The 27,314-nt window shown below is 45.8% G+C and overlaps 2 protein-coding genes across 3 annotated transcripts in view; one reads left to right on the forward strand and one right to left on the reverse strand.

Annotated features, from left to right (window-relative positions):
- The window catches only part of SRC (SRC proto-oncogene, non-receptor tyrosine kinase), an 89,087-nt gene extending 77,603 nt beyond the window's left edge, over nucleotides 1–11,484 (reverse strand). Inside the window, exon 1 of one of the 2 annotated variants that reach the window (XM_079979449.1) lies at nucleotides 11,302–11,484. The gene's annotated coding sequence lies outside the window, so the exon portion shown is untranslated. The remainder of the gene's footprint in view (nucleotides 1–11,301) is intronic. The other variant, XM_079979450.1, reaches the window with a different exon arrangement.
- Nucleotides 11,485–23,723: 12,239 nt separating this feature from the next.
- Nucleotides 23,724–27,314, forward strand: part of GHRH (growth hormone releasing hormone) — a 32,751-nt gene continuing 29,160 nt past the window's right edge. The window contains exon 1 of the mRNA XM_079980091.1: nucleotides 23,724–23,924. The gene's annotated coding sequence lies outside the window, so the exon portion shown is untranslated. The remainder of the gene's footprint in view (nucleotides 23,925–27,314) is intronic.

Genomic DNA, 27,314 nt, shown 5'->3' on the forward strand with positions numbered 1-27,314 from the left:
AACATCAGAATGACTAGCCCAAAGCAAACATTATTTGTATTTCATGAGTTAGCAACATAGTGGGGGGAAAGTAGTTTGTCATGAGCAACATGGTGAGGCATAAGCCAGGTAAGGCCTCGCCTATTACTGGCATGTGCTACTGACAATGCACAATAGGATTGGTTCAAACCACCACGAGGGCAAGGCTATAGCTGCAGGACCATAATGGTGCATATTCGCCTAATGACTTGTGTAATCTGGTGATGAAGCTGGGTTTTTGATGCAAGGTCATCTGGTTAACAACTGGAGAGAGAGAGAGAGAGAGAGAGAGAGAGAGAGAGTAAGAGGAAAGGGCTGTAGCTCATTTTCAGAGCATCTGCTTTGCACAGAGAAGGGCTTGGGTTCAACCCTCACCTTCGCCAGGTAGGGCTAGGAGAAACCATTGCCTGAAATCCTAGAGAGCCACTGCCAGTCATTATGGACCTGGAGTAGCAGCATGATGCTCTTCAGATGTTGTTGGGTCTCCAGCTCCTTTAATTCCTGGCCATTGGCCGCACTGGCTGGGGCAAAGGGTGTTGGAAGTCCAACATCATCTGTACGGCATCTTGTTGGCTAGCCCTGGTGTAGACAGTAGGGAGTTAGATGGACCAACTCTCTGGCTATGTATAAGGCTGCTGCTCCGATGTTCCTAAGAGTTTGATTACAATTTAGCACTCTGAACAGAAGATGAGAAAACTGTTTCCTTCAAAGTGTTATGAAATTAAGCTAATCTCAATCAGGCCTGACTTTCAAAAACCTGCTGCACTGCAACATTGTGCCCTTGAAATAATTTTAGTGGTCAGAGAATTACAGGAATCAATTCCTAAACACAGATACTTTTTTTTTTTTTTGCAAACTTTAGGGGAGGTCTGTGCAAGTATGTCCAGAAACTGGCCAATGAGCAAAAGGTAGCATTTACATTGTCTTGCTCCACTCACCTTTGCCTCTGACCCCACCCACTACTTGAACGTGGCCCTTGAAAGATTTTCCAGAAGGGAATGTGGCCCTTGGCTCCCCAACATTTTAAATGGCAATCTCAAATAAACAAAAACATTAAACTATCAGCCAAGGAGGCAGGATCAGCAATTAAAACTAAGGGGGGGGGACATTATCTGCCACATATGATGAGAACCTGCTGAAATAATGCAGTATTTGACAACCAGCAAAAAAACAGCACAGGAGCCAACTGTACTTTGTGGAGCAGAATGTTCCATAATAGAGGTGGAGCCACCAAGAAAGCTCACTCTCTCTTGTCTCATTCATATACGTTTTCATCCTAGGTGAGACAAGGAGATGGACCTCTCCTTCTGATCTTAGGGAGCAGGCAGGATGATCCCCAAGGTATCCTGGACCAAAGCTATTTAGGACTTCGATAAAAGATAGTCACCCAAACGTTGTGCCCAGAAGCAAACTGGTAATCAGTGCAGATGTTGGTGGAATGGGATAAGTGTGCATACCCAACAATGTCATTGTGGTTGCATTCTGGACCAGGTGAAGCTTTCTAAGGTTTTCAAAAGTAGCCCCATGTTAGAGCATGTTGGAAGAACCCAGCTATGGCTTCCTTGTCTTGTTACCCAGGAGACTGTTGCTTGCTTCAGGTAACCAGGCAAATAGCTGTTTCCTAGTCTGGAAATAGTCCTACCAATAGCTGTACATTTGGAGCATCACAAACAGCACTCTCGGAAGCCAATTTTTCAAAAACATTTTCTCAGATTGAGATACACTAAATCTCAACTTCATATTACTAAAGGGGAAGTTGATGACAACAGAGGTTTGAATAAATTTCCTAAGGGGAATGCACATCACAGACAGAATTAGATCTCAAAACTTCCCACTTCCCTGTCTTATGCTATGATCACACTTCAGATCACATGACCACAGTTTGATTTGTTTGTAGTTTTCCTCAAGTACATACGGTACCTCATTTAGCAATGGATAGCAAGCACACTGGTGAGACTCTGAACGGCAACAATGGCCTGATCTTTAAGGTGGTTATGCAAAAAGATTAGGGGACATTATGAGTTGGGTGGCTTGCCATATGGTGCCATAATGCTTCAAAATGCGAGGCATTAATTGTGTTTAGAGCCAAGATGAATATGGATCATTATATTAATCCTTCAAAACAAAAGGACATCCATTACAGAAATGGACTAGGTAGCAGTCGAGAGCAGACCATTTCAAGACGCTCCCACAGAGCTAAGCATAGGATATGTGTCTATGCTCCTACATGGCAGGACTAGTTCAGCAAAGCATCTCCAAATCATGTGTGACATCCCAAATGGTGGACTACATTACATCACTTAGGCTAGGAAGTATTTGTGAACCAGCCCTAGCTGTGTGAATTAGCTCCTAGAACTAGCCTCTCCCCCCCCCCCCCCGGCAAAATCAATTGATTAGCAATGTGCATTTCAAGAGATGGAAGAAGCTAAAGCAGATCCTAATAGCTGGGGTCCCCTCCCTTGAAATGTTGCTTACAATTTAGGAGTGGCTTTTCAAGTTGCTTTGCAGTGTTAAACAGATCTCCTTACACACACCTAGGGTACAGTACTTCCAAAAGGTACCCCTGACCGTTAGGTCCAGTCGTGGATGACTCTGGGGTTGCTCATCTCACTCTATAGGCCAAGGGAGCCGGCGTTTGTCCGCAGATAGCTTCCAGGTCATGTGGCCAGCATGACTAAGCCGCTTCTGGTGAACCAGAGCAACACACGGAAACGCCGTTTACCCTCCCGCTGGAGCGGTACCTATTTATCTACTTGCACTTGACATGCTTTTGAACTGCTAGGTGGGCAGGAGCTGGGACTGAACAACAGGAGCTCACCCCATCGCAGGGATTCAAACTGCTGACCTTTCGATTGGCAAGCCCTAGGCTCTGTGGTCTAAACCACCTCCCTCTTGTGGAGTTGCCATGGTGGGGTTGGAGCGGGGGGGGGGGGTCCATTAGATTTCCAGCTCTTTGAATGCTTTGAAGGTTGCATCATAGGGTTCCAAGTCTCCATTACCTGTAAATATGGAGTGCAGAACACACTGGTTGGAGTTGATGGGAGTTATAGCCCGAAACGTCTGCAGAATACCAGTTTAGAGAAGGCTGCTTTATTAATATCACTGACCATCAAATCATGAAAGGATGAAAAAAGAGTCACCTCTCCAGTCAGAAGCACCACCACATCTTCAGGCCTGAGCATCGCCAAGACCAATTTTTCAAACCAGCAACATAACATTGTGAATCTGCACCGCTCCAGTTCGAGGTACAAGTGAAGCGCTGCATGTCTGAAAGCTCCCCCAGTGCAAAAACACCCTGCATGTAATAAAAACTGAGTGTCAGGGAGATGGCTTCACACCCACAAGCTGCTTCCAGAAGTTCCAGGAAAGGCTTTCTGACTAACTCATTCTAGCAAGCAGTTCCAAATACTGTAGCTCATTTTAAATACACCCGCTGGACTACAGCCACTAGCTTAGAGGAATCAGAAGAGAGGTGCCGACTTTTCAAGGAAACTTGTGAAGGGTTTTAACACCAGCTGAAGCGAGAGATCATCAGGAGGCTTTCCACCAAGGCTATGCAACAGGAGGCCAGAAGCACTGAGGAAGTGAGGTCACCTGAGATTCTCCACCAGATATAAAAGCGCCAGCTGCAAACTGAGCTGTAAAGTAGGCAGCGCAGGAAACAATAGATCTTTGGATAGCTGTTCAAATTTCCTAAATTCATGCCAGAAATAAAATTTAAAGTGTAGTCATTAGTAGAAGTGGCTTTAAAAATAGTGTGTGTGTTCCTTTAGAAGTCTATCAAAGGAAAGAGAGGCAGCTGGATTAAATCAGGTCACTTCAAGGAACTCAGCCTGTGTACTCCTCCCTAAAAGACTGGTGCTCATTAGCAAACCAATAATAAGTACTCAACCTAGGGTTTCATGAATGACCAAGAAAGCCAATCTAATCTCCTCACACAAAATACACCAGGGCAGTTTTCCAGCACAAATGAATGGGCACTGCACAACAGCACTTACTCCTACAGACTGCAGAAACTCAGGCAAGCAGAACTCAGAATCACCTCTCCCTCTGATAAATTAAAATCGCTGCAATTCCAGATGTTCTCCACTGCACTTCCTTCTCAGGCCCCTTCCCCTCCCCCAATTTTTTTTTTTTGCACAAATATATGGCATTGGCACAATAATAGCACATTAATGGTGGGTTTAGGTAAGGTAAAGGACCCCTGGATGGTTAAGTCCAGTCAAAGGTGACTATGGGGTTGCGGCGCTCATCTCGCTTTCAGGCCGAGGGAGCTGGCTTTTGTCTACAGACAACTTTCCGGGTCATGTGGCCAGAGTGCACGGAAATGCCGTTTACCTTCCTGCCACAGTGGTACCTATTTATCTACTTGCACGGGTGTGCTTTCGAACTGCTAGGTAGGCAGAAGCTGGGACAGAGCAACGGGAGCTCATTCCGTAGCGGGGATTCGAACCGCCGACCTTCCAGTCAGCAAGAGTCTCAGTGGTTTAGTCCACAGCACGACCTGTGTCCCTATGGTGGGTTTATACTGGACCATCCACACATAATTCCTCTGTATTAGTTGTTCTGCAATGCTTTCCTAATGTTACTGCATCTGGAAGGGCACTCTTGCACTACGGTGCAACAAAAGGAGAACAAGAGAAAACCAGCCCAAGATTTCAGCGGGAAGCTATGGGACATGCACAGTCTGGAAATAAAACAGTTGTGACCTCCCCAAAACCTTTGGAGTATGGAAAGTGGGGTTGCACAGAACCATCCTGATGCCATCATTAATGTACAATAAAAAGGATGTCTGGAGGGGATCCCCAGACCCTTCTACCAGTAACAATAGATGAGCATAAAACTGAAAGACAGGAGAGTTGATCAGCAGGCTGCATTCTGGTCCAAAAGGATGCACAACATCTGGACTGGGTCTGTTAGCTAGGAAGATGCTGAAAATCTACATGTGAAACACAGCAAACTGCTCAGAGCTGCTCCCACAGACAGAGACACACATTTAGGACTGAAGCATCATTTCAGACCTCATCTAGTCCTAGAACAATAGAACACACAAGCTGTTCATTTCCTTCTTTATCTAGGGAAATGTGTGCATTCCTTTTTGTACCTGTTCTTTTGAGCTGTGTTAGAAACATGGTCTAGTCCTTCCCCTGCCCACCCCATTATTCTGATGAGGGTCTCTTCTCCAGTCTTCAGAGAGTAGCTGGAAGTGGGGAGGCAGAAAAAGGTCCTCCTTTTCTTCCACTCTGCAGTTTTAATCTGAAATCTTAGGTGCAGGACTGTGCCCAGAGCTCAGGAACTTCTCGCGCTAATGAAATTCCATGTCGCAAAATGCGCCTAGAACAATGGGAGTTTTGAATGCTGCTTTTGAGCCCCCAAATGATTTATATTTAATGCCCAGTGGTGTGTATGTGTGTATGCATTATCCCTTCCTGTTCAGGAGAAGATGTGAATAGTGATAACTAGGACATGTGATTCATTGTTTTCGATGGGTACCTCTAGGCAACTGCCAGGTCATCCCTTGATGGAGGGGAATTCCAGACTTCACCCATGAGCAAGCCACCAGTGACTTTCCAATGACCTGTTACTTCCAAGTTCCATGTCAGAATAATATTTCACTGGATTTTCAACCTCAAACAAGTGGTTTGCAACATATTTTATCATTCCTAAACAGCACCCAACTTTGTTACTGAAGAAACCGATGTTTCTAGAATGCTCAGAATGAAAACTGTTTTGACTGGGACAATTAACTTCCTGTTCCATGTGTTCCATGTTTGAAGAATCACTTTCACATCTATTCCAGACTGAAGATGCACATGCACTTAGGTGTGCACTCATCTCTGGGAAAGTATGGACCAGGAAGCATGCAATTATGCCAACCACTATCCATCATTAACCCGGCTTTCATTTTACATGACAGTTTTATGGGTCTAAGATGTACAGCTAGGATTCAGTCTACCAAAACAATAGTCAACATGCTTACAGAATTCTTCAGGGCAGAAAAAGTCAATCATTTCCCTGCTGTTAAGCCAGTTTCATTTCATATTAGATATCCATCTGTCTTCACTTCCCCCACCCAAAAATGGAAGAACCTGATCTCTAGATCTACTCAAAAGAGGCCAACTAGTAATGCTTTCTAATGAAAGCAGCAAACATTTTCTAATTATAGCAGTGATTTGTATTGCCTCTCAATCTAAGTTTCCCCCCTTTAAAACCAATCAGTTGAACAATGGAAGGGTTCACCTTGGAAGATGTTGATAAGCCTTATCCCACATGGTTTTGAAAGAAGAGAAATAATTCAAGTCAAGTGAAGAGCATCCTACCATGGCAGGACTCGCTCCAGATCAGGGATGGTGCCGATAATGCCAAGGTTGTAGGTTTGATCCTCATAAGGAACAGCTGCATATTCCTGCATTGCTGGGGGTTGAACTAGATGATCCTCAGAGTCCCTTCAATCTATACAATTGTATGATTATATGATCTGGAGGGCCACAAATTCCCCACTCCTGCTCTTGTCTACTGAAAAGCATGCTACTGTATATATAATACACAATAGTGTGTATTAGGATTATTAGAATCTCAATAATAATAATAATAATAATAATAATAATAATAACAACAACATAACATTTTATTTGTATCCCGCCCTCCCCAGCCAAAGCTGGGCTCAGAGCGGCTAACAACTGGTAAAAATAGCACAGTGTACGTAAGAGCACAAAGTCAATTAATTAAAATACATTCTAGAATCAATTCAGAATCAAATTAATGGCAACTATCGGGTTAGAGTTCTACGAAGATTACAGAAGGAGAGAGGGGGTCAAATTGTGCCTTGGTCAAAGGCCTGGCGGAACAGCTCCGTCTTGCAGGCCCTGCGGAAAGATGTCAAGTCTCTTGTGACAGAGAGTTCCACCAGATCAGGGCCATGGCCAAAAAAGCCCTGGTTCTGGTCAAGGCCAGTCTAACTTCCCTGTGGCCCAGGATCTCCAAGATGTTTTTATTCGAAGACCGTAAGGTCCTCTGTGGGACATACACACTGTACTGTACAGATTACACACTTTACTGTATAGTTCCCTGCTGGCAACAGAATGTCCCTAAAAGAGCTATGAAATAGCTAGCTTGGTTTAAAACTGAAAGGAAGGAACCAGCACTCCCTGACTCATTACCGCTGGAAGAGATGCTTCATCACAAGAGTCATTTTCACTTGCCTTTCAAGTGTCCTGGAAAACCAGCCGAGTAGCTGACCATCTCATAATGGGACAGCTTTGGCCTATACTTTTTCTTTTTTTTTCGAGAGAGAGGAAAATCTTAAAGAGTTCACCAATACATACTCCTTGGCAACCAAGTCATGACTCCCATGCCCAAGAGAGCCTTCACTGATTATACATGGCAGGGTTTTCAGCTTACTTGACAACAGTGATGGCTGCAACCCACCAGTGGTGCAAAAGCCTGGGAGGTCAACAGTAGGTGGCGCCAGAGCAAATGAGAGACAGAACCAGCTAATTCTGGTATTATCCTCCTCCCTGCGGAGTTCTTCAAATGCAACATTGAGACTGAGGAGGAGGAGACTGGTAGCGGTGCCACCCCTGGATTGGTGGAAAGTAAGGAGGTAGACAGCGGGGCGGGGGGGGGTAGATGAGGTTGGTGGGGCAATGTCCCATTCATCTTTTGCTTAACAATTGCCCAATGGCGCCTCCAGGATTCTGAGGACTCTCGGGCATGGGTCTCCCTAGCCTGGAAGAGGGAAGGCATGCGAACTGAAAACTGTCATAGGTTTCCACATCCTGGATACTTTGAGTGAAGTAAAAATGGGAAGGGATGTGGACCCTCTTCTGGATCCTGCACCCTGACAAATACCCAACCTTGCCAGCCTCTGAAGCTAGGCCTACAGACTCATGAAGCGCAATGCTTATCAAAAAAGTCAATACACATACTCATCTGTGAGCCAGATTAAGAGCAGGATCAGACCCTGGAAGGTGTGTGTGTGCATGCATGTGAGTCAGTCCTTGGTGTTGGAAACTCTCATGTCTATCATGGAATGGCAGCAGCACAGGTAAGGAGGAGCACCTTAAAAAGGGACTACAGATTCATTGCAATGGGCAGTGTAAAAATTATAGGGGCTTAGCCTTATGCCACCCAAAAATGTGGGCGTCTCCAAGGGGTCTTGTCACTCTAATTGTATGTTTATTCCTGTTCGTTTGTTTTAAAAAAGCACTCCTAGCTTTCAGTTCTTTCCCATATGCTGGATGTGGGGCAACTGACATTGCATCAGAAGTGGACTGGCAGCAAATTCAGGACAGGCAAAAAGGGAAAACATTCTACACACATTCCATAATTACCTTGTGGAATTCACCGACATGGATGATGGCCATGGCCCTTGGGGAATGCTGTGGCTCAGTGGTACAGCATCTGCTTTACATGCAGGTTCCAGGTTCAATCCCTGGCAATTCCCAGTAGGACTGGGAATGTCCCGACTGATAACTCCACAGAGCGGCTGCCAATCAGTGTAGGCAATACTGATCAATGGTATAAGGCGGATTCCTATGTGCCACTTTAGATAGCTTGGGACATGGGCGGGGATAAGGGAGCTTGTGACCCTCCAGATTATGCCAGGAGCACCAATGAAAGTCTTAGGAGATGCCTTGGGCCCATGGGCACAGGGTTGGTGACCACAGATCTATATGGCACAGTATGTTATGCCGATCTAGGCCCCCAACAATGAGAGGAGAGGAGCAACAGCCAGAAAGCCTGCAGAGCAGGCAAACTTTGGCCATCTCTCCCGGCTCTGCATTTATTGCTGCTCTCCTTGCAAGGAAAGGAGAAGCACCAGAGAATCCTTGGAGGACCCATAACCCACTGATTGGCAGCTGCTGAACCTGTGGCCAAGACTTCTGGCTAGGGGTAGGGAGATTTTAAATATATATATCCTGGGTTGACATGGCTGCCTTCTGGGCTAGGGAAGGGTGCATATCAGTGTTTGAATTTTGTTTTTTATTTACTGGTAAGTGGGTGAGAATATCATTTTGTCTGGGTTTTTTGTTAGTATGTTGTCAATGCTATTATCCGTGTTATTGTCAGGGCTGTTTTTTTATAAGCTGTATGGAATGTCAATGATCTATATGATTTTTTTTTAACTTTATAAAGTATTTCAATATATGTTCTTCAATGCTTAGTTACTTGGAGACCTTTCAGATGACAAGTGACTACTAGGTTTAATAAATAATGATGATGATTAATAGCGACAACAGTATTAACAATGTTATATACCACTGAATGCCAGGCTCTGCAGACACACAACAGGAGAGGATCTGTTGCCTTCATGCTCTGCTTCTAAGCTTCCCAGGGACATCTGTCTGACTGTGGTTGGAAGGAGGAGGGTGTTGGATGACCCTAATCGGAGCAGAGATCCATCAAGACATTCTTCCTCCTTCCTATTGAGTATTGATGCACACATCAAGTACCCAGCATGTAAGTCACCCAAAAATACTGGTTGGATTTGAGCTTGCTTGAGTGCATTTGCTTCCAACCAGATTTTGCTATACCCCACCACTCTTTCTGCTGCAGTTCTTCCCCACATGCCAAGGGTTCCCTGGCCTTCAGGTGAGGCTTTACACAGGTTCCCAGAGGCTGCAAAGAGGAGGAGGTTGCACAAGCCTTAATCCAAAGGACCCTTCATTATATTCACCCTTCGCATTTATGCAGCACATTCCACGGGTGTGAAGCACTTCCCTTAACATCATGTTACAGCAGGACTTCAAACAAACCTTGTAAGCTTGGTCTAGGATCTTCTCCGTATGCCTGCTGAGACAAGCAAGGGACTTGACCAAGGCCACCCAGTGAGTTTGTGACAGAGATAAAACGGACAGAAAGATGTCCCCATTTGCACTGGACACTCCATGCATTGCACTCCAAGCAAGTTTGAAGGGAGAAGAAGATCCTGCAGTGGGAGAACACACAACTTTACTGGACACAAGAGCCCCCAAGAGAACAACAATGGCACCTGAAGCCTTGCTAGTGACAAAAAAAAAAAAAAAGGCACTCCTACAGAGGACATCCTCTCTCCACTGGCACAGAACATACCAGTTTGCTCTTTTCTCTGGCAGCTACTAAGGAGTTAACTCTGCTCCCCTCTCGAATTATTTGCAATTTTTCAGAGTAGCGCGCGCGCACACACACACACCGTTTTGCCCTTCTCACTTAAAGGTCTTCGGGAAGATTGCCCAACCTCCGCTCCTGGAGAATGACGGACGTCGCCTTTATGTGACAATAAACTGGGTTGCCTCACATTGCATCCGCCGGCTTCACGCCGCGCGCGCACACACACACACAATAAAAGCAGCAGCGAGAAGTTACGATGCGGCGATCTCCCCATTAGTTAATTAAGTAGCACCCCAATTTTGCACGAGATTAAATCCTGCCAGGCTGCCACCAGTTTTAAGGCGTGACCAGGTTAAAGAGAAGCGTTGTAGGCGTGCTCCTAGAACGATACTGCCACAACATAAACACAAACACTCGTACTCTCTCGCCCCCCTGAAAATGAATATTTTACCAGTCTCAAATTAAAAAATAAAAGGAGCTGGACTGGAAAAACCATCGAAGCGGGCATGATAAATATTTCATATTTTGGCCTAGATACAGCTCCCAGATTACCCCTCTCCCCCACCTGATTCCTTTGCCCAAGAGATTGGGTTGAATATATACTACGAGAGTGGGAGTGTGTGGGAGTGGGGTGGGGGGAGAGAAAGTACAGTCCTAGATTAGGGAGCGAGCGGCGCATCATGCCCGCCGAAGCAGACGGAGAATCATAACAAAAGAAAGTGTATCGGAACCAAGTCGCGCACAACACGATCCGGGGAAAGACTCTTCGCTTCCTTTCCGAGCGGTTTCGACCTTCCACGCGCCCCTCCCCAAACAAAAGCCCAAACCGAGCAAGCAGAACCATCACAACAACTCGTATCAAGAGACACCTTTCGTTGCCTCCTTTAAAAAACAAAAAAGACCTCGGGATTTAATCCATCTGTGCCACTCGCAGGGAATGATTGCTGCCTTTATCAAAAGAAATCGAGGGGTTCAGGGGGAGCAGCAATAACGTTTGCTGGTCCTGCGGCTTTGATTTTCGCGTGCAGTCTCCCTCCTCCTCCTCCTCTCTCCAAGAACAGGATATTAACAAAGCTCGCTTAGTCAGTTGCAACCAAGGCTTAGTTAGTCAAGATCACGCCCGGCCGGAGACGCCGGGATATTAAGCACAGCAGTCCAATCCCCTCCCCGCAGCACCCGGCAGACACTTACCTTCCCTTTATTTCCTCTCTCTTTCAAGTCTCCTGGTGGCAAGAGAGAATCGCGGGGGCCAGACGGAGACGCCTGGCTTCCTTCCTTCGCCCCGTCTCCTCCTCCCAACCACGGGAACCGGCCAGATCTTCAGCGGGGACAAGCAGGGAGCAAACAAATGAATCGATGGCTCCGATTAAAAAAAAAAGGCGGGCGGGGGGCGGGATCGCAGAGAGGCGAGACGGCGCGCAAAGGCAGGACCCGGAGAGCTCAGGGGTTGGCCAGCCGGCGCGCTCCGGAGTTCCTCTCGCACATACAGCTTGGAAAGAGCAGCGATGGAAGAGAAACCAAGGCGCTCGCTTTGTGTGGAGCGAGCTAGTGAATGGGAGGGAGGATGCGTGTGTGTGCGCGCCGGAAGCGCGCGCTCGCGCTCGCTCTCTCTTTCCAGAGAGGCGTGCGCCTTTACAGAGCCGGTCTCCCGATGCCTTTGCCCCACAGCAACCTTTCCCGGTGCGCAGAAGGCTGGAGATCGGCAAATGGCTGGAGAGGGATGGTGAACTTGGAGCGCTTTCGAGAAGTGAGGTCAGCAGCCGAGGTACACGCCCGCCTGCGCCTCCGACACCGTCTCCTCTCTCTCCGCCCCCACCTCGCGCCAGAGATCCCTCAAGCTCTTCTCCGGCAGAAGCATCCAGCAAGGAATGCAAAGCTTCGTCGCCACCAGCGCCACTCCTTAGGCCCGTCCCCGTGGCACCGGGCGCCCTGGCGTCGATGCGCTACGCTAAGAGAGTCTCTCCAAACGCCGCGGCTGCCACCACCGTCAGCCTCGACTGCCTTGTTTTATACAGTATTTCATTTCTCTCTCTCTCGGTTTCTTTTTCCTCCTCCCCTTTCCAAAAAAGGAATATGGCAGCGGGGCCGGAAGCGGCTTTTAAGGAGGGAGGGGAACTCCCCCGCCTTCCTTCGCTAGCTGCCGCCCCCTCCTCGCCTCCACCTCCACCATCATCATCATCATCACCGGGGATCATCCACCCGCTTAGTTTTTCTAAAAGAGGCGACGGGAACAACAACAAAAAATGGAGCCCGCGGTGGCTCTGCCTGCCTGCCGGGGGAGTTGAGTTGGAGAGGGTATGGCGTAGTTGTGAGCAAAGGCGTGACGTCCGCAAGCAGCGAACTGACGTCGTGGGTGTCTTTTTTCGGCTCGGCCAGCGCTTGGAGAAGGCTTGGCTCGAGGGGGATGGTGGACTTTTAGGCAGGGAACTGAACAGGCTTCGAGGTTCCGCAGCGCCAGGAATTACGCAGACAAGATCTCAGCTTGCCTTATGGGGTGGTCGGCCCTGGTTCCCAGTTGTTCCCCCTTCTTGCGCGCTGGGCTAAGTTGCAACCAAGCAGCCCAGGTCCGTTTACTCGGAAGTAAATCCCACTGATGGGTTTATTTCTAGGGAAGTATGCCTAGGATGGCAGCTGTGAAGCCTGACCACCCCCCCCATACTTGTTTATACTGAAGTCACCATGCATGAGTGAAATAGAAGTTTTCTGCCAGTTACGTGTGCATAGGACTCAGAGGTGCTGTGGTGAATTCATGCCTCCACAGCCACGCCTCTTTAAAAGTTCTCTAAAAGGTACAGTGGTGCCTCGCAAGACGAAATTAATTCGTTCTGCGAGTTTTTTCGTCTTGCGAAGCACGGATTTTGGAAAAGCTTCAAAAATCACCAAAGTCTTCAAAAACCTCAAAAAAGGCTACCACACCGCGTGCTATGAGTTGCTCCTCAAAGTCAAGTCGCAACTGCACCCCCTGAATGCACCCTGGGTATTAACGGTTTTAAGAAAAAGGAAACAAACTTGCAAGACGTTTTCGTCTTGCGAAGCAAGCCCATAGGGAAATTCATCTTGCGAAGCAACTCAAAAAACGAAAAACTCTTTCGTCTTGCGAGTTTTTCGTCTTACGAGGCATTCGTCTTGCGAGGTACCACTGTATAAGCAACCTGGGAACTTCCAGGTGTGATTGGACTACAACTCCTATGCTCCTTGACAGTTGCTGATGCTATTGGGGATGCTGGGAGTTGGAGTTTAACAACTTCTGGAGAGCCATAGGCTAGAAATTGTAGAGTTGGAAGGGACCACAAGGTTCATTTAGTCCAACCCCTGCAATGCAGGAATGCTCAAACCCACCCTGAGATTAAGAATCTGATGCTCTACCAACCAAGCTGTTCCCCATTTGATTTTTATAGTTCTGTAACTCTATAACAAAAATGACCATTCTAAATTAAAAAACAAACAATCCAATGCAAACGTTATTGCTTCAATAGCAAGCCGCCTTGCATAACACCCAGCCTGATGAAGATCTCTGGTGGACTCAAATGCTTGCTCATTGTGTTGTGATATTTTGGCTGGTGATAATAAAGGGACTGTGGCAGTTTAGCCCTTAGCCATGCATACCAATGTAGCGTACCTTTTCCTTTGCTCAGCTTATTTGATGTGCTTCTCTCTAAGAAAAGTGATCTCAGTGGGATGTATTTCAGAGATGTGGTATGACATTCACCCCAGAGACCAAACCACAAAGCTGCAAGTCCACACTTTGAATCATGAACTCACTAGAATGCCTTAGGCAGGTCACTTTTTCTTAGCCTTAAGCACCCCATCTGCGACATAGAAATAATAATATTGACCCACCTTGCAGGGCTGTTGCAAGAATTGCAGCAGCTTAATATCTGTGAAGCAACTTGCTTTTGCATTCAGTATAAATAATAAGTATTCTTAATTATAACCACACGTAGCATTTATAATTCTGATAAAGCCTTGGCTCCTTGCAAGTAAATTCTACTGAGTTCAAAGGGACTTACACCAGGGTAAGTGTGCATAGAATTGCAGTTTTAGCTTTACCCAGAGCCTCCTTCGTACAAAGTGTGAATGTGGCCTGGCCTCCTTGATTTCAGCAGGGCTTGTACAAGAGGACTTCCTGATGGATTAGGGCTAAAGTTGTTGTGAGAGGAAAAGAGATTAAACATGGGGAACCACTTTACATGTGGGCACCTAGTATGCAATGATTTTATTTTGGTTTGTTGGTTTTTAAGTATGTTTTAACTCATCCAACGCCTTAAGGCTAATGCTGAATTGAAATCTAAACAGAGCAGTTGCTCTTAGGTTTCACGGAATGCAACTGAGCTATTGAGGCAGATCACAACCTTGTGCGAAATATTATAAATGCATGTTTTTCCTTCCAGCAAAGCCTGAATAATCTGTTGTATTATTATTTATTAATCCACGGTTTAAGGAGTTTCCAGCTGTCTTCCCCAGCCCCCTTTCCTCCCTGTGACTAGTGCTGTTTGCCTGCCTCAAGGATTCACATTTCCTATGTTCATAATGACAGGGCTTTGTTTTAACAATCTCTCTCAGTATGGTATTACATTGCCATTTGATTTCTGATCTAGTAACCTAGTTTGCATGTTGACAGCATTAAATTCGTAAAAAATGAGATGATGGGACTCAAAGCCGCCTGGATTTAGAAGTCAAGCTTCCTGACCCAGAAACTGTGCCTTCTAATTCTAAGGTTGGACTCTGATGAATATTAACTTGGGAGAAATCGTCATTGAGCTCAGTGGGAGTTAATGTTCAAGTCAAGTAAGTGGCACATAGGATAAGGCGCTATCTGTGCACACTGGCAGAAGGAAACACACCCTTTGCATACTTTAAATGTTTTATTTTATTCTTCGCTGATCAGTTGGTGCTAACCCTGCAAATGGGATGTATTTCAGAATGGGTAGCTATATTAGTCTGTGACAGCAAAAAGCAATAAAAGGAGTTAAGAGACATTAAGATGATTCGATTTATTGTTGTGTGAGCTTCCATGGAGTCCATGCATCTGATGAAATGGGCTCTAGTCCATTAAAGCTACAATACATCTATTAGGCTTTGAGAGGAGTGGGGAATCTTTTTCAGCTTGGGGGCTGTGTTTCCTTTTATTCAACCGGGGGCCACAGGCCAATGGTGAGCGGGGGCAGAGGCAAAAGTGTGCAGAGCAATGAATGTCAAGAAGACTCTGTGCTATCCTCATATGAGAGATGCAGCCTTTCGGACCCCAAATTTAGTTAGAATCATAGAATGGTAGAGTTGGAAGGGATCCTAAGGGTCTTCTACTCCAACCCCCTGCAGTGCAGGAATCTCAGCTAAAGCATCCATGACAGGTGGCCATCCAACCTCTGCTTAAAAACCTCCAAGGAAGGAGAGTCCACCACCTCCCGAGGGAGACTGTGTGCTGGGCCTGGGGGTAACCCGAGAACCACGGTCCAGGTCTGGTCCAGAATCCGTAGGAGTCAGTCCGACAGGGACGAGGCAGGAAACCAGGCAAGGACAGGTACAGGATCTCAGGCAGGGTCTGGCATACAGCAATGTCGCTCCCGCAACCTTGGGCGGGGTCCAACAGCCTTTTATCTTTGTTGGGGTAACAGATGGTCCTGATCCCCCAGTGACTCACCTCCCTGTTTCACCCGAAGGCGAGCACTCCTGCGAGTACTCAGGTCTCTCCTTCTCTCAGACCTGAGTCTCTGCAGCTCAGGAGACGTCGGTGGGTTACTAGACCCAGGGGCCACCTCAGCCTCCCCTGACCAAACCGGTAGTGGAGCAGCTGTAAGTGATGGCCCAGCTGAAGGCAATGAGGTACCGTATATTTCGCTCTATAAGACGCACCTAGTTTTCGGAGGAGGAAAACAAGAAAAAAAAATTCTGAATCTCAGAAGCCAGAACAGCAAGAGGGATCGCTGCACAGTGAAAGCAGCAATCCCTCTTGCTGTTCTGGCTTCTGGGATAGCTGCGCAGCCTGCATTCGCTCCATAAGACGCACACACATTTCCCCTTACTTTTTAGGAGGGAAAAAGTGAGTCTTATAGAGCAAAAAATATGGTAATCCCCGCATCTGCAGTCAGGGCAGGCTCAGGCCCCTGACTCGGCTCAGCTGGGGTTTGTTGCAGGGAAACCTGTGCAGACTGGGACTCTTCAGGATCAGGCCCCAGACTTGGTTCAGATGATGCCTGAGGCAAAGGATCCGGTACACACTGAGACTCCTCTGGTTCCGAGTCCGAGCCCAAGTCCCAGGCCATCACAGACTGTTCCACTGCTGAATAGCTGTTACTGTCAGAAAGCTGTTCTTGATGTTTAGTCGGAATCTCCTTTCTTGTAACTTGAATCCATTTTTTTGGGACCTACCTCGCAGAGCAGGAGAAAACAAGCTTGCTCCATCTTGAAGATGGTCATCATTTCTCCTCTTAGTCTCCTCTTTTCCACGCTGAACATACCCAGGTCCTTCAACCATTCCTCGGAAGACTTGGTTTTCAGACCCTCAATCATTTGGTCGCCCTCCTCCGCACACATTCCAGCTTGTCAATATCCTCCTAAAATTGTGGCACCCAGAACTGGACACAGTATTCCAGGTGTTGTTTGACCAAGGCAGAATAGAACAGTGCTATGCTTCAAGCAATGCTGTGATTCAAATCTATGCAGTTCATTTTTGCAGCAGCTCTAACTGGGGGAAGGAGCAGGAGGACACTGAGCTACTGAGATAGTCTTCCTCCCACCTTGAATACTTTTGCTACTGCTCTTGTGGCAAGGCCTTAGGGCAGCATACAGACCCTCATTCCTGGTGAGATATTGCTGCCGAGGACCCATTGGCACATATCCTCATTGTGTGCCCCCTGGTGATTTCAAAGATGAGTGCCATCTAAGATGAGAAGACATCTAAGGTTAAGGCATCTAAGATCTACTGTCAATCATTAACAGACCTTGTTCTTAATTGAACAGTGTGAGAGCTGGAATAAGGGCGCTGTCAGAGCGTTACTATTTTTAAGCGAGATTTAATCACATGCCAGAAAATTCAGGTTGCACAATAATAGTTGATGGGGTCATCTTGTGCAGAAAACCCCCCAAAGATGGGGGGGTGGTTGATGGGAAAGTGCACTGAAAAGTGTGGGGTAACACTTGCTTTGACACAATGTCATCTAACCTCCCTGCAAACAAATCAGAATAAGTGCTCCATAAACAGGTCATCTGGAAGTGCCCTAATTTGTAACAGCATCATACAGGAATGGGATTGCAAACCTATTTCTTCTTACAGGGTAACTCTGCTGCTCACCATGACACAGGAGAAAGACATATTTCCCCGCACAGCAAATTCTATGCTAGGCACTGCTGCACCTGTTTATCTGCTGTCTTTTGTGGATGATACCCAAGAGCCCTGGGGAAACAATGGCAGCAATCTCTCAAAAGAACACTGGTCCCCATCCGTCACTGATTCTGCAGGCCTGACGCCAGCAGGTGGCATCCACAGGCAGCAGCCAAGGACCCACATCTGCTGCTGCTGCTGCTGTCCTGAGTCCTCTTTTGGGGGGCTCCGATGAGCACCAAATAGCCACAACAGCACTTGTCCCACAATTTGGCAACCATTGTTGTTGTTTAATTTATTACCATCCCTTCTCCTTAAAATCCCAGGGCAGGTTACAACACTGAAACACAACATGACAACACAATATTAAAAACAGCTTAAAGCAACTTACAATTGTCCCACAATGATCCACAGTGGGTTTTGCAAATCAGGCTACCTCTCCATCCCTGATTTTTTGCCATGTACTCTCTGTTCATAGTTTCCCACCATTATTTCCAATTGTGGCTTCCTAGTTCTCTAGACACGGAGGCAGTGTGATGCAGAAAATGATGCATGGTTTTTCTATTTCAGACCTGTCTTCCCTTTCTGGTGATTATATATTCCTGTTAGTGTGCCAGAGTAGTGTGTGGAGTAGAGGAGAGTCAATCATCAGGAACTCTTTATTGACTGTGTTAAATGTATTTAATTTCAGCCACCTTTCTTAAAGGCAAAACATGCCATCTTCAGAGGTAGGATGGAACTGACTGATAAATGAGCGTAGGATCTGGGCAAAACTTCACTTCTGGGTGGATAGTGCCATTACAAGCTTTAGTCACTAGGTGGCACTGGACTTAATTGCATTTGGGTGGATACAGGTGCTTCCTGCTCCTGTTAGAAAGTGATAATAATGTTCTTGTTCCACTTGTCTTCCACAGCAATCTTCCAATTCTGCCTAGTGGAATAGTGGCTCTGTAGATTCCCACTGTAGATTCCCTCTGCTGATTGATCCTTGAGTTGCACTAGCACAAGGGGATTTTGAAGTAATTAATCCCTGACCAATGAATGTAGAATGGTGATAGGATTAGATGAAGTGTGAAGCTAGGTTGTTGTGTATTTAGCTTTGAAGGCTATTTATCTGCTATATCATCAACTTGTTGTACATCTCTCTCTCTCTCTCTCTCTCTCTCTCTCTGTGTGTGTGTGTGTGTGTGTGTGTTTAAGGTAGTGTATCTTTAGATGGGCACATTTATAAGATACTGATCCTCCATCTGAGAATCTATGCAACCCCTCCCTTTCCCTAACACATATGTTGCACAATCAACAACCAAGTCTTTGCTTACCATGTTACTGTCCATTTCTTTTTCAAAGAAGAAATTGGGTGAACCAAAGAGTTATTAGATCCTCAGGACCCTTATTGGTTTTCTGTGAGCCATTACATCAGGTAATAAAAAACCCAGTCTACTAACTGTGTACCTGGAGAAAACAACACCTTACATAGAGGCTCTCTTGAACTGTATTTGAGAAACATGCTGTTTTACACAAGAACCTGCCTTGAGCAACAGAAGGAAAGAAAAAACACACCTCCCCCCCCCAGTGAATGACGTTGCTTCTCAACCCAACTGCCTGTCCCTTTTCATTTCATAATTTCCCATGATCGTGCAGAAAGCCAACACAACTGTGAGTCATGGGGAGCAAAGGAGTCACAAAGAAACCCAATTCCACTCTTCTTATCACCGTCTGTGCACCCAGAGTTATTACATTGCCTGTCCCTGTGATATCGGTCTGTAGCTGTAGCTCTGTAGCCCAGAGACAGCACACACCTTGCCAGGAACAGGTTAAAGCCCCGTCATCACTAGTTATAACAAGATCAGGTAGCAGGTGATGAAAATGACCTCCACTTCAGACCCTGGAAAACTGCTGCCAGATCAAGGGGACAATGCTGAGATGTTGGGATGTCATATAAGGCGGTATCCTATGTTCTCTACTAATCATTGCAGAAAGGAGAACCTTTTGTTCAATAACATTTCTGGGCTGGATTCAACTAAATAGTTGCACTAGTGGGAGTAATAAGTCCTGCTAGCGCAACAGGGTTTCCCCCCATCCTCCCCCATTTGCCTCTTAAATTGGCTGATGGGGGAATTAGGAGAACTCCCCAAACTATGGTGGAATCTATACACATAAAAGACGCTGTGAATATGCTTTTTAAAAAAAACGTTTTGAAAAATGCATTGAATTTGGCATGACTCACTGTTGCCATCTAGTGTCACATTTGTATATTGCACTTTACAACACATTTAAAACGTTTTATTTGCAGCTGCGTGGCTGAGTCCTAGGGACGTGGGTAGCGCTGTGGGTTAAACCACAGAGCAGAGGACTTGCCGATCAGAAGGTTGGCGGTTCGAATCCTCGCGACGGGGTGAGCTCCCATTGCTCGGTCCCAGCTCCTGTCAACCTAGCAGTTCGAAAGCACGTCAGAGTGCAAGTAGATAAATAGGTACCGCTCTGGCGGGAAGGTAAACAGTGTTTCCGTGCGCTGCTCTGGTTCGCCAGAAGTGGCTTAATCATGCTGGCCACATGACCCGGAAGCTGTTTGCCGGCTCCCTCAGCCAATAAAGCAAGATGAGCGCCGCAACCCCAGAGTCGTTCACGACTGGACCTATGGTCAGGGGTCCCTTTACCTTAGATGAGTCCGATATGTGGGGAGAGGAAAGGAGAATCGAGAGTATTACCTTTATATTGTAATCCGCTCTGTGGTCATCAGATGAAGGGCGGAATAAAATTTTAAATAATAATTCTGTAAGGCAAGCCGAAATGCTTCCATTTGACAGAATGACCATAACAGTCCAACATTGAATGCCTCATGTCTGCAGCTTCCCCCCAACCCGTCCCGCATGTTTAAATTGCTGAATTTCCCCCTGCATTTCCTGGGTCTGTAAATGGAATGAAAAAGGCAACCTTAGGTGTGCATTTGAGTTGGAAATTAATATCCTCTGCTCTCTGCCACCACACTAACAACATTCACAAGTATGGCCCTTCAAGTCTAAAAGTTCTTCACTGGAAAAACAACAACTGATAATAATAATGTATTTATTAGACTGGTTAGTCACTTGTTACTCAGCAGTCTCCAAGTGACTTGCAGCATATTAAAAGCATAATTATAAATACATAATACCATAAAAACAGAGCAAGCAAGCCCCATAACAGCCGCTGGAAGCTTGCCAGCACACTAATAACAAAACAGCATAATCTCTGTCTATAAAATGCTTGGGAAAAGCCTTTTGCCATGGGTGGACTTTGGTCCTCTTTGGTAATATTGCGCCCTGAGTGAAGCTAAGATTTGGCACTCCCAAATGGATCTTCTCAATCATGGATCTTCTCAATTTTGTGCCCCTTCAGCTTAGCGCCTTGTGTAGGGGAACTGCTCACACTGCCCTAAATCTGACACTGCTCTATCTGGAAGTGAAAAGATGTCAACAAAGGTACCAGGCTACCCTTGCTAGGGAGTGCGTTCCACAGCTGAAAAGGCCGTCTTCCTCATCACCACCCTTTGAGCATCCCTCATCGAAAGGGGATGGAGAAGGGCCTCCAAAGAAGGTCTAATGGTCCACATCAATAGATTCATAGTGGGAAAGGTGACCCAGAAGATACTGAGGTCCTGAGTGTTGAAGAGCTTTATAGTTCAAATCCAGCATTTTGAGTTGGATTCAGAAGCATAATCAGCAGCCAGTGTAGTTGTAACAGAACTGATGCTATATTATATGATGCCTGTCATCCATTGAGTATCCACATTCTGCACTAACTGAAACTTCCAAACCGTTTTCAAAGGCAGCCCAGTGTAAAGGGCATTGCAATAGCACAACTGTGAGGTTTCCAAAGCATGGATTACTGTATCCTCTGGCTTGCCCACTACTGGCAGTGTGGCTTTTGGTAGGTTTCCCATAAGACAATGTGGCCCTCAGGCTAGAAAGCTCCCCCATCCCTGATGCATGTGAATGCTGATGCAGTTTGGTTGCATACAGGACAGAACAACATGCCCCTTTAACATCTTCAATGTGTAAGCAGAGCAATGTATCACTGGAATCAGCTCTCTGAGGATACTCTCACCAAGCAAAGATAACCATCAACAAATATTCACACATGCCCTGCTACACTATGAATCAATAAACAGCAGAGTTCGGCTGAAAAGCCAGCCCCTCAAGGGAAACAAAATTTGCCCTAATTGGCTCCAGGAGGCATGACTCAGGTCCCAAGATTGTACCTACTGCTGTCGCTGCTGCAAAAACACTGCTAAAACAGCAGAGAATGTTCAGTGTTGGGACTTGAACATAGCTTTTCTTTGCACAAGGAAGGAACTAAGAATGGGCTGGTCCTTGTGACTCTTTCTTAATCATTTTCTGGGATGCTTCCAATGTATAACTTTTGGCACTATGAGAAACATGAGTAACCAGAATGCTCTTTATGGAATGAGCAGAAAGTCTTATAAGAAAGTATCCCTGTAACATAGCCACACTACTAAATAGGAAACTAAATAGCTCAGCTGGGAGAACATGAGTCTCTTAATCTCAAGGTCACTGGTGCAAGCCCCATGTTGACCAGAAAGATTCCTGCATTACAGGGGGTTGAACCAGATAATGCTTTTGGTCTTTTCCAACTCTAAAATTCTATGATTCTACTATTACTGCTAATGATTTTTAAATGTTCAAGCTGCTTCCATTAATTATATCAGTAATACTTGTAACAATGCTGTAAGGTCAATATAATTATCCCTGTATTGAAGATGGGACATTGAGGCTGAGATAGTGACATGCCTGAAGCTACAATCTTAAAAGATGCTGGATTTGATTCATACTAAGTTAAGTCACAAACACTTTAGTCCTATTGAAATCAATGGGGTCATGACCAGGGTATGCATCCAGCACAAAATCTGCTGAGTGGGGGCTATGGTTGGGGGCAGGGGGAGGAGACCACAGCAATCCCAGGACAGTGTGTATGGCCAGGTGAAAATGAGGCCCTAATCCTTTAATTGTTTGTTTGCTTATAGCATTTTTATCCTACCCTTCGGGGGGGGGGGGAATGAAAACAAAGCTTTGCAAATTTCTTACAAATACAGTGGTACCTTGGGTTAAGTATTTACCGTATTTTTCGCTCTATAAGACGCACCAGACCACAAGACACACCTAGTTTTTGGAGGAGGAAAACAAGAAAAAAAATATTCTGAATCTCAGAAGCCAGAACAGCAAGATGGATCGCTGTGCAGTGAAAGCAGCAATCCCTCTTGCTGTTCTGGCTTCTGGGATAGCTGCGCAGCCTGCATTCGCTCCATAAGACGCACACACATTTCCCCTTACTTTTTAGGAGGGAAAAAGTGAGTCTTATAGAGCAAAAAATACGGTAATTCGTTCCGGAGGTCTGTACTTAACCTGAAACTGTTCTTAACCTGAAGCACCACTTTAGCTAATGGGGCCTCCTGCTGCTGCCGCGCCGCCAGAGCACTATTTCTGTTCTCATCCTGAAGCAAAATTCTTAACCTGAAGCACTATTTCTGGGTTAGCGGAGTCTGTAACCTGAAGTGTAGGTAACCTGAAGCGTATGTAACCCGAGGTACCACTGTACAGTCATACTTTGGAAGCTGAGCGCCTTGAGAGTTGAATGTTTTGGCTCCTGAACGCCGCAAACCTGGAAGTGAGTATTCTGGTTTGTGACGCGGCTTCCACAGCTTTGGATTGCAATGCAGGAAGCTCCTGCAGCTAATCGGAAGCTGCACCTTGGTTGCCGAATGTTTTCAGAAGTCAAATGGACTTCTGGAATGGATTCCGTTCGACAACCAAGGTATGACTGTACTGATGAACACATCCCTGCAACTATCTACAATATACCACAGAAAAGGAAAAGGGATTTGGAGAGAGGAGGAAATAAAAACCCAACTCAGTCTCTTGTTCTTAAATTCAGAGTTCTTATAACGATCAGCCAGAACTGCAAGATTTCAAGAAGAAAAGGGAGCCAAAAGTTTCTGGCCTTTCATCAGAGCTGACAGAGTGTCCCTGCATTGCCACTTCTCTCTCCTAATAGCCTGGTGGAATAGGTGATGATAGATGAGGGAGGAGCCTGATGGGTGTGCAGTTTGTTCCGCAAGCTCAGATTCACTCTTTGACACATTAAAGGTGCAGAAACCCTGTCCTCGTTTTCAACTGGCCATCCTAATTCTGATGGCTGCTTTGAGCACTCCTCTGCCCCCCCCAAAAAGGTATGAAGGGAAGAGCATTTATAAGTAGAAGCTACTAGATCAAGAACGAATGTCTGGTTTTAGCACACAGAGGGCCAGACAGTGGTGCTTAAGCCAAGCAACATTATTGCATACACCCAGGTGGAATGTACAGTCTCACGTGGCTGAGTGTGAGGCAGCTGTAATGAGAGAGTGGCCAGACTGGTTTGTACAAGTCGACAGAGATGTTCATTTCCTGGTATGGGGGCAGCTCTGATTGACACAACACAATAATGTGGGTCTTTTGATAAGGTTGGTTTCATGAAGATCAAAGGAGCACAGTTCACAAAGGAGGTGCAGTGGGTAAGATGCAATTTCTTATAGCTGCCAGGAGGACAAGGCTTTGTAAGGTGGAGGTAATAGTGTTGTTGTTTTTACCTTAAAACCAAAGTTGCAATATTTTGTGCTTTCCTGAACTATGCTTTATAAAATCTTCATTTCAGCTACTTTATACTTTTTTTTCCATGCCAGTGCAGGAAAAAAAAGTACAAAAGCACATGTGGATTGTCACATGTCACAATCACAAAAGCGTTTACTGTATGTTACAGCTTTGAGTTTTGTGGGTTTTGTTTTTTTAACAACCAAGCAGGAAATAAGTTTTATGGAATAAATAAATGTCCACATGGCATGCATCTACGATATATTTTGGAAAATGGTTTATCCATTTTCTATGCTTTCAAATGCCTCTTGTGACATTGATACCAAACTCATCACAGAGGTTTCCTGAGGTGGAGTGGCAGATTTCATCCATGTTTGGATGCCGGCCACCTTTTAAAATCAGATGGTGGACCAAAATGTAACTTTGGCATGACTTCATCTGTCGTTTGGCATAGGTTTGGCTGCTTCTTGAGATATCAGAGTCAAACTCGGCACAAGAGTTCCCAAGGTGGGGGTCTTCATTGATGTTTGGGTACCAAGCATGGTTTTAAATCAAGATGGTGGACCCAAATGTGACTTTGGTGTGACTATACCCAATTTTTGGTGCAGCTGGTTCAAACTCACCAATTACAGTGGTACCTCTGGTTACAAACTTAATTTGTTCCTGAAGTCTGTTCTGAAGTTGAAACCGTTCTTATCCTGAGGTGTGCTTTTGCTAATGGGGCCTCCCACTGTGCGCGCACCAGAGATGCGCGATTTCTGTTCGCATCCTGGGGCAAAGTTCACAACCAGGAGCAGCTACTCCCGGGTTAGCAGAGCTCGTAAACTGAAACGTTTGTAACCAGAAGCATTCGTAACTAGAGGTACCACTGTACACTATCTGTTTAAAAATCACAGTATTTTTTTTGCTTTCTAAAAATTCCCAGGCCAAGTACTCCCCAATAATATGTTATGAAGCCACATTTCCCAATCTATGTACATGTAGGAAAATATCCACTGGTTCAATAACCATGGGTAGCAATGTGTGTCTGGACTTCAGGGTTTATTTAATTATTCCTTACTTTATTATTACAGTAAGGTATCAGGAATCACAAAACAGAGAAACCAGTAGGAGAACACTTCAATCTCCCAGGACATTCTATACAAGAACTCAAAGTAGCTGTCTTATTACAAAAGAATTTCAGAAATAGACTGGAAAGAGAAATTGCTGAATTGCAACTTATTACCAATCTTAAAACCATGGAGAGACCTGGTCTGAACAGAGACATTAGATTCTTATCTCATTATACATGATAAAGCTATTTTTAGCCATCTCACCCCTTGCTTTTTCCTATAAGACCAATTGCAGTCGTTAACAGCCAACAGGTTTACCATACCTATCAGCCAATCACCCATTCCCGCCACCCTTCTGAGTAATACCCCTCCCCACCCTCTCACTATATTTAAGGGTGTGGTGACTTCTGTTTCAGTGTATCTGAAGAAGTGTGCATGCACACGAAAGCTCATAGCAATAACAAACTTAGTTGGTCTCTAAGGTGCTACTGGAAGTAATTTTTTTTTATTTTATTATTACATTTATATTTCACCTTTCCTTCCAGGAAGTCAATTCTCTTTTCCCACCTTCATTTTATCCTCACACCAACCCTTTGATACGGAAGTCTCAAATTTCAGCGGCACCCTGTGCAACACCAAAATTTGGCAACTCCCCCCATGCTCCATTCTAAATAGTAGTGGAAGCATCTCCTGCAGTGCTCCCGAGGCTCCGTGTCCCGTGCGACCAAACTGGTTGTGCTCCCCTAAATCCGCCTCTGTCTCTGAGTTAAAAAGGTAAAGGGACCCCTGACCATTAGGTCCAGTTGTGAACGACTCTGGGGTTGCGGCGCACATCTCGCTTTATTGGCCAAGGGAGCCAGCATACAGCTTCCGGGTCATGTGGCCAGCATGACTAAGCCACTTCTGGCGAACCAGAGCAGCGCACGGAGACGCCATTTACCTTCCCACCAGAGCGGTACCTACTTATCTACTTACACTTTGATGTGCGTTCAAACTGCTAGGTTGGCAGGAGCAGGGACCGAGCAATGGGAGCTCACCCCGTCACGGGGATTCGAACCGCCGACCTTCTGATCGGCAAGTCCTAGGCTCTGTGGTTTAACCCACAGCGCCACCCGCGTCAGTTAAGGCAAAAGACAATGACTGGGCCAAGGTCACTCAGTTTCATGGCAGAGTGGAAATTTGAATACTGATCTCCAAGCTGGTAGTCCAATACCCTTCCCTTTATGACAGTGGTTTCCATGTAGGGAGAAAGTGCTGTTATGTTTGAATCCTGCTTGCTGGTTTCCCACAGGCATCTGGTTGGCCATGGTGAGAACAGGATGCTGGACTAGATGGGCCATTGGCCTGATCCAGCAAGCTCTTCTTGTGTCCTTAACCTAACTGAACTGGTACTGTAAGTTGCAGAGGGAGGAATTCCAGCACTGCAGGAAGCATCAGAAAGCCATTCCACACATTTTTTTTTAAAAGAGGCAAACAGCCTCAACTAAACACTGTAAATCCAATATGGACAATTGCTCTTTTTCACTTGCTTGCATGAAGAGGCTCATTTCACTCTTGACAGTAGCTGTGTTCTCTGAGCATGTTACTAAGGGATGTGTGCTGGTGCATAAATCAAATGTAAAACTGCCCTGGACCAGCCAGGGGAGTGGGTGACCTTAAGCCACCCCTGCCCATCAGGGCTATAAATCCACTCCAGGACAAGAGATGCCTCGCTTCAGGTGTTTTCGAGGTGAAGGTTCTCAAGGTGAGACGTTTCCTTCGGTCTCTTGGCAAAGAGTCAGGACATATTTCTTCCAGTTTGACTAATCCTTCATCTCACACGGATGTCTGCAGCCAAGATCAAGACAGGTGACACTCAGGATAAAGGAAGGGGAGCTGGGGGAGTGAGGAAACATTGGTGGGTGATGATGACTGCATGCTCTACAGCCTGTACACAAGTGATGAACAGTGGAAGTTGGAGTGTGATCTTGTAAACACTGCAAAGACTGAACAAATACCGGTAATCTACTCTCCCAGCACACCAGGTCTGAGACAACAATGTTTAAGGAAGGAGTACACACGTGAAATGGATTTTATATTTATAAGAAATAACAAAGGTGCTGCTTGTGAGGAGGAAATAATGGCTTGCTGTAAAAATGGACAACAAGTAAAGGATGAAATGCATACTAAAGAAGAGATGATGTGGCTACAGGAGAAATTGATGGACAGATG

This window comes from Podarcis cretensis, assembly GCF_951804945.1.
Source record: "Podarcis cretensis genome assembly, chromosome: 6".
NCBI classification, from domain to species: domain Eukaryota; kingdom Metazoa; phylum Chordata; class Lepidosauria; order Squamata; family Lacertidae; genus Podarcis; species Podarcis cretensis.